We start from the raw sequence: 8,578 nt of genomic DNA on the forward strand, positions 1-8,578 counted from the left end.
CCATTCTTGAATTTATTAGGGTTTGTATAAGCAGGGTCATTGACATTAAATGGGATGTCAAGGGGTAAAACACAACATGAAGATAAATAATAAGCACTTTAAATGAGTAACCTGAGTTGCACCTCCGCAGATCCGGGATAAATGCTTTATTTGAACTGAAGGGTGTTGGCAAAGGGGTTAGAAAGACATGCACACCGGTCTAATGCCGCCAGGTGTTTTTGACGGGATTTTACATGAAAAACAACATCCATCATCAACCTGAGTTTTATTATAGTTTAATCTGGTACATCTTTGTTTGCGATTTATGTGGTGCTCTGATATTGTATATTGTATTGTATCAGTTTCACCTGTGTTTTAGTGAGTTATGATACTTTCCTTTACATGGTAAAAGGACATCGATATTTTTACAGTTTAAGTGTAGACCACATTATGATGTCATGAGTGTTGCAGGCCAGTGGTCATAGTCTTTGTGGTGTAGGTTTTCTTTTCCATTGCACAATCTGCGTTGTGGAAAATAAGCCTATTTTAAGAAATGTAACTAGACTGCCACATTTTAACCGTAGGCAAAGATTTGAATAGTTTGAATTGAAATGTTTCCCTTGCTGTTTCTCTCCCCTTCTCATGTTGTGATGGTGTAGTCCGTGTCCACTCTTGGGACAACAGACCTTGATTTTTCACTTACAGCAGCAGTTCAGTTTACCAATGAATTGTAGCTGGGTGCTAAACTGTGTCTGAGCTGCAGTCAATGTTTATGTCTACCAATCAACTGCTGTGTGCTTATGTTATATGGTATTATGGACACAGCAACCTTAAAACATGCCAGGCGTATTCAGAGGGGACGATTTATGACATGCTGAATTTCAGGAGCTGGGGGAGAGAGAGAGAGAGAGAGAGATTACACTGGAGATGTATGTGTGAGAATGTGTTTGTTTTCTGTGAAGGAAACCTCTTTTGTTTATTCTTCATTTGCCCACTGATTCATATCTTATACAGGTTGTAGGTTTTTATATTCTCATGAATGCATCTGTCACTGGAGTCATATTTATTCATTTATATTTATTTAAAATGAAATCAATGTTAATGGCTGAATGATCTATTGAAATTGAAAATGTTGAAAATCTCATTGCAAGCTCACTTAAATTAGGTTCATGATGCATTTACAATCCGCACACACTATATTTATGAAATATGAATATTGAAATTATTAAAATATCAACTTGTGAAATACAGAAAAACAAAAGAATATATGAACACATCAGGACCACAGAACTGGAGAGATTGAATTCAACACGGAAACTAAAGAAACCGTTAGGAAAAGCAATGAATAAATGTTTAATGAAAACAAGATATGCTGAACTGCATTTGTTCTTAAAAATACTTCCAAAGCTTTCTAATAAATAGTTACAGCTAGCACTTATTAAACTGAGACTAGTTTACTTGAAAGGTATATGAAGTAATGCTAATCATTTTGAAATGAACCCCATCTTAAAAATGCATTTACAGCTCACTGTTATATATATAAAGTGATAATAATTATATAGTAACACTTAGTTTATTTTGTTTATTTTTTATGAGTTCCTGCATAATTTATTTATTATTATTAATAGTTTGTATTTATTTGTTCATTTGTTTATTTATTTACAACAATTGTCATTATTGTTTTGTTTGTAAAATGTAGCTTTTCGTTGTTTGCTGACTTCTAGGCACAGTCAGTGTGCGTTTTTGTATAGTTAAATATAAATATAAAACAATTTAAAATAACACAGTGACAGCATAATTTAAACATGTTGATTTATTAATATAAAACATACTAAAACAATCAAACCATTCCTTCACAAATAAACAAATGAACAACTTGAACTAACGGGCAAACATTCACACCTGTACACAGGTCCATATCATAAGTACATTATATTCAACATTGTCTAAAATCATTTGATGAACAGACCAAATTTTTATTAAATATTCCCTAAAAGTCCTCCACCCCAATGAGCTGTTTACAACTGTGACTGTGAGAACCAGCTCAAACTGACTAATGAACTAATCTTTCTGACTTTCTGACTCAGAAGAATAATTTCTTAATAGACATCACAATTTATTACATTTATTACAGTTTATTAAATTCATATAAATCTGCTGTATGGCTCTGGAAGACAGACAGCGCATGACTCGTACTGACTGTTTTATAATACTTTTACTGTGCTTTTGCATCCTTTGACCATTCACGGAAAAGAGCGACGATACAATTCTTTAGAGTTTCACCTTTTGTGAAACTGAAGTTCTCTGGAATTGAACAGGATTGGAAAATGATGAGGATGAATACATGATCACAAGCTTTCATTATGTTCATTATGGAGTGAGATTGTTTCCATCACTTAAAAAAAAAAAGAAGAAAAAAAAAGATGACGATGAGATGCTTTTATTAAAAAGAGTTGTCACTGCCTGTGAACAAAAAGCAAACAGTTACTTAAACCTGACAGAGAGAACAACTTGACATCAGTTTGTTCATAGAGGGGACAGACACAGTACTCAGGTCCTCTTTCTACACACACACACACACACACACACACATGCAAATCCCCCACCACCCCTTCATTCATAATGTTGTGCCCCAGTAATAAATCCATAACTAGGGAGCTATGTTATAAACATAAGGCTATCCAAGGTTGAAATCACGGGGCATCTTATTCATTGCAATTTTAAGCCCCTATTCTGTTCTTTAAGTGCTCTCTACACATGGAATCCCCATTGTGCAGGAACTTTAGTGATTGAGGTTTTGGACTTTTGGAACCCCAAGGGAGAGGTCAGCGGGTCAGAACACACTGGTGCGGACAGAGGGAGTTGCCCGTCCCTTAATACTCTACACGGTCGTCCCTCAGAGGGAGAGGCCCAGGCCAAGGGAGTAGGGGGAGTGTCTATTAGAGGCCCAGTCAAAGACCCCCCCTTCCTCTTCTCCATAAGGTAAAAAAGCAGCCGAAAACCAAGGGGTGACTCAGAGGACACGCTGTCTTGTAAAACACATGCACTTAAAATTAGAGCCATAAAACTTGTTAAATTAAAAGCTATTTTGGAAAATAGAAAGAGAAATATTTATGTGTCTGGCCCATGATAGAAGCCCTGGGTCTGCCAGGGCACAGGTAACTACTGTCAACAAGCGAGAAACCCCGCGGTACCAATTCTCAAGTGTGATATGCTCCTTTTAACAGGGCTACACAATTCACTTGACTTGGGAAAAAAAAGCAAGACATAGCATAAATTAAGACTTCAGGTGAAATAAAGATTTGAGAACGAGGTGAAAATACCCCTGGGACATCGTGCATGGCTCAGTCCTTAGTAGAGAGTGGGAGACGGAAACTAAAAGAGCTCACAGTGATTGAAAAGCTGCAAAAAGCAATTATGATGTGAAAATATACAGACCTTTGGTTGTAGCCGCAGCAAACGTCATAAATCGCGCCATGTGCTGTGTTTACATTGCGCTGACCTTACAGAAATATATATATATATATATATATATATATATATATATATATATATATATATATATATATATATATATGACAAAAAATTGTCAGTTAATTTAGATTTTTTCTTAATTTAGCTTCTTAACTTGCCTTTTGTTCACAAATGTAAAGATAAAGCTCATTTTGTTTTACCTTGGAATTTTATTTATTTATTTTTATTTATTTATTTATTATATATATTTTTTATTTATTTAATGATATAGCAAATTTTAATTTTATTTATTTAATTCCATATATCATATATGCAATGTCAATTACGGTTTGCATAAATGTGCCCCTAAATCATTTAATGCTGCAAAATGCATCAGATGGTTTACCTTCCAAGGATTTTTCGATCTTTAATGTAAACCAGCAAGTACGTGAAGGAACTCCATAGGGTTCTGAAGATTTATGGACCATTTGATCTTAGAATGGAAAGGTGCTTTAAGGTCCACACTGGTTTTGGCATGTGTGTGTGTGTGTGTGTGTGTGTGTGTGTGTTTACCCAAACATATAGCCAAAATGCACTAAAAGTGTATGGCTATAACATTCCTACAGGGTCAAACAATTTATCAAATCCTCCACATTCTGGTTTCAATTACACAGCCTATTGTGAAAAGCGGCTATTTTAGCAGGTTCATTTGACTCAGTAGGGGACGCGAAAGCTCTCGGTTAATGCGCCTTCTCTGCTAGTTTGGGCCTTGTCGAGGAGCCGCACCGGAGCTTTGTGAGAATAATGGACAGTGGCCTCCCTCTCTCTATCGGCTTTTAACAGAAAGGGCTATGACTGTGGTAGAGAGGCGATAAATCCATGTTTTATTACTGAAGAATTCCACTCTCTCCACAGGCCTGACAGCTCCCCACGTTCTCAGACCCTTTTGGACAATTTCGACACCGTGTCCATCTGGTTCTGATTAAGTCCCAACCGGCCTGCTTCGCATCCAGAGTGAAGAGGCGAGACGGGCGAGAGAGAAGAAAGAGAGAAAGACGGCAAGATGGGAACGAGGAAGAAACGGCAAGAGCCAAAACGACAACAAAGTGGGATCGAAGAGAGATCCGTAACTGATGCCCGACCTGGGCGTCATTACTGAAACACAGGATTGTTACTTCAATAGCCCAGCCATGGCCAAAAGACATTATTTGGAGTGAGCATCCAGCTTGTAGCTGGCGTTTATTAGCCTCTCTTCTGGCACCTGCTCCCACACAACACATGCCAGCGGTCTTCCTCGCCCTCATTCTGCCTCTCGCCATCAAACTAATGACCGTGGTTAAAAGAATAGTTCATTCAAAAATGAAAATGTCACCATTTATTCAACCTCGTCTCATTTCCACACAATTCGTCTTATTTCTTTGTCAACAGACATTTAGGTCATTTTTTTTTCCAAGTATTAATTTATTTCCAAACAATAAATTAAATAAATAAATAAAAGAGAAAAAAATTTACTGTGTTACATAATATTGCAGGTAACAATTGCAGGTCACCACTTTTGCAGTGTGAACACTGAATTTGGGTTTGAAGTGAACCTTGGCAGTGATCATTTAGTCAGTCTCCCCAAATCCTAACCCAAATACTGCCCTAAGTAAAACCCATTGACAGCATCTGGCCAAGTCTCACCAAAACAACCTTCACTTCCATATCACACTGATTACATTACCTTCTCACAGAAAACATCAGTGGAGACAGCATACCAGTGTTTATTTTTAGGTAAAGGGGGGTAACGTGCATGTGTGTGTGATGGGACGGACGTGTCATGGTGTGTGTGACCCTGTGGAGACCCTATGCCTCATCAGACGATGAAACACACCTACACGGATCGGCCTTTTCTCTTGAAGAGGCTTCTCTGTAAAAAACAAAAACAAAAAAACAACTATTGTTATTAATAAAAAACAGATGTGGACATGGACAACCGCAGTCCAGCACTCAACATGTGCCTCAGATTCTCACAATCAAGGAATACATATACAGATTAATAAAACAGTAACACACTGAATAGACTATATGAAAAAGATCCTTCAGCACCTTTATACCCAACTGATAAAATAACAATTTTACGCATAGCTGTATATTGAAATTCAAGAAATTAATAACTCATTAAATTTCAGAAAATTAATACTATCATGAAAATGCACCCCCCCCCATAATAATAATAAAAAAAAAGAAAAACACAATGATAATTTTATAATTCACATGTGCAGATTATAGAGAGTATATTATATGTGAGCGTTTATTTGCTGTTTGGGACTCACTCTGGAAATCTGTGGAATAACAATTTCATTAAAATCCAGACCGGATGGATAAATCATTATTGTCTTTAATGTCTGCTAACATATTCAAACAGGCTTCTCTGTCCTAAAGTCTCCCCATCTGTGTGTGCGTGTCATATTCAAATCACCATAATCTACTTTGCTGCGTATGCTGCATCTGGAAATGATAATTAATGGCATTGTTTAAAACCAGATTTTTGCATCCTTGATAAATGAATAGATTGCTAATGGTATCATTTGAATAAAAAAATAATCATAAAGTTAAAAATGGGATAAGAAAGCTATTTCATGCACCGACATCACTCTGTCTAGAATTACCAAATAAATAAAACCGCAACAATCAAGCCTCTCTCATCACCTTTGAGCCTTGTTCATGTTTTATCATCATTTGCCTCTGCAGAACTAATTAAAGACAGCCTGCTGATTTTTATACTATGAATAACATTAATCATACTCTCCTAATTCAGTTTTTTTTTTTTTTTTTTTTTTTTTTGGAATATTTCTTTCCTTTGAGGTGAACCATATTGTTAAAACAGGGATTAGGTGACTTTGAAAAGCAATTGTTAAAGGTTCTAGGAAATTTTAGAAAGTCAAAGCAAATGAAGTGACAAAATAAATGATTTCAAAATAATCACATTTTCTTGATTTTCATAGGTCCAGGAAGCAGTAAAGATCATTACTGGGAACTCCAAATGAAACATGATGGATCACATTGCTTGTGATTTTATCCACTATTGATGAGTGTGAGCTTTGGCTGCAAGAAAAACAGAAATGCAAGAAAGCAGACGTAGTTTGTTACGTCAAACTATCAATTCCCACTTAGGCTCGGTGACATGCTCCTTAAACTCAATGGAAAACTGAATTGAGCACATAAACACTCCGGATTTGTTTTAACACAGTGGAAGGCTGATATGACTCAGACTGATATGTCTTCTGTATGCACCGCTCGGACTGCGATGACATTGATTATGATTTTCAGCCTCTCTGAGGTCGATCTGCCCGCCAGCACAGTCAGGCTGACCTGCTAATGCCATATGTCTAGAGTAAGAGCTTCTGGGTGGAAAGGAAACCTGACTCTGGTCAGATCCTACCACCTGAGCTGTGGTAAAATCACTCTGTTATTTCTGCCACGGTCGGCCAATATTTTGTGAAAGCCTGCGCTGACAGAGATTTTAAATCAGCCTGACACGGCTTCATGAATGCTCAGATATGCTCCAAAAGCATTCAAGAGAGAAGCAGTCATGCACAATTTACGAGTCAGGTTGGAGAGCCACCTCGCAGAGATGGGGGAAGTGTGAACAAATTCATTAATTTTGGTAATCTCTCTCTCAGCCTCTCTCTCTCCTTTTGCAGTCTTTGTCAAAATGAATGACAACAATTTGGCTGAGGATCTGGGATGCGCAGGCGGCATTGACAGGTGAATTATCAGGGGCCCGGCGCTCCTTATTATCAGCGGAGAACTCATCAGAGGTGCGGCTCCAGGACTCCTCTCTGCTGTCACTATCTGTCAGTGGGACAAGCTCCGCTGCAAGGGCCAGCTGACAGGTCATTTCAACAATAACAATTACTCTGATTACTGCTGTCATAAACAATTCACCCAAGGCAGAGCAATAACAAAGCTTTATAAGTCACAGCCACATAAATAAATGCCAGCAGGTAACAAGTCATTTACCAGAGGAATGGATCCCAATACATGACACGATTCATTGTTGCGGGGCAAATGAGAGCCAGGCACTGGAAGCATAGGCTATGTGATAACAAGAAACAGGAATTCGGCCATTAGAGATATTACACGTTAAATCAGTGCACAAGGTGTACTGTGAAACATTACAATACAATGCAACACAATAATAAAAAGATTAGATAGATAGATAATCGCGTAGCCTACATGATATATTAATATAAAGCTTTTTAAAAATATAGAATAAAAATGCGTAATCGATTAAAAGAGCCTACTGTGGAGTGACTGGTTTAACAGCGTGTATACCTGCAGTAGTAGGCGGCAGGCAGCGCGTTTGATGCGGACAGACATCAGCTCTCCTCCCCGCATCACTTCAGCAATTCCGAAATCCCTAATGAGGAGAGCTGTTGAGCAATTAACACATGTCAAACTCGCCATCATCAGGTGCCTCTCTAATTTTCTCACTGAAGGGCTGCGTTTTTCTTTTTAGTGTGTCCACAGCCGCGGGCACGTGCACGTGCACGGGAATCAGCTTCTGCTCTAATGATTTCTGGGTTTCTGTCGCGCGCGCACTGCTCTTGTGTGGACACCAGCTCGCGAACCCTTCACTCGATGCTCGATTTCTGTCTTTTAGCAGCAGTCAGAAAAGACAGATGCTTAACGAGAAATAACGGTACCGGTCGGGATGACAAGCGCACGCTCAAATGAATATTCTCCGGCTAGATTGCTTTAGCCCAAACTTATCATCCGTATTTCGGCATGGATTTTGCTTAATATTGTATTTGCGTAAATTAACATTCTATTCTATTCTATTCTATTCTATTCTATTCTATTCTATTCTATTCTATTATACTTAAAGATGGTTAAATTTTTTTTAAATAATAATAATCATTATCATTGATTAAATATATAACAACATATATCAAATAAATATATTACAGTGTATAATAGACTTTAGCATGTTTGTCACCTGTCGAGAAGTAAAGCGTATTATCGCTTTTCGAGATATTAACGTCAAATAATTCGATTTTCTGTTTATTTAGAAACACTTTAAATCATTCCCCAGTCATCTGTTTGAATTTTTAAACGAACTTCTGTATAAGAACGATATAGGCAACCTAATTCCAAACGT

At 37.5% G+C, this 8,578-nt stretch overlaps 2 long non-coding RNA genes across 2 annotated transcripts in view; one reads left to right on the top strand and one right to left on the bottom strand.

Moving 5' to 3' along the window:
* Positions 1-6,007, top strand: part of LOC113113072 (uncharacterized) — a 10,052-nt gene extending 4,045 nt beyond the window's left edge. The window contains exon 2 of the long non-coding RNA XR_003293537.1: positions 4,348-6,007. This is a non-coding gene — a long non-coding RNA (uncharacterized LOC113113072). The remainder of the gene's footprint in view (positions 1-4,347) is intronic.
* LOC113113071 (uncharacterized) lies at positions 5,213-8,272 on the bottom strand. The gene is made up of 3 exons (XR_003293536.1): positions 7,753-8,272; positions 7,438-7,512; positions 5,213-5,341 (listed from the first exon to the last, which is right to left on the bottom strand). It is a non-coding gene; the product is annotated as an uncharacterized LOC113113071 (long non-coding RNA).
* Positions 8,273-8,578: the final 306 nt, after the last annotated feature.

This window comes from Carassius auratus, chromosome 13, assembly GCF_003368295.1.
Source record: "Carassius auratus strain Wakin chromosome 13, ASM336829v1, whole genome shotgun sequence".
Classification (NCBI taxonomy): Eukaryota; Metazoa; Chordata; class Actinopteri; order Cypriniformes; family Cyprinidae; genus Carassius; species Carassius auratus.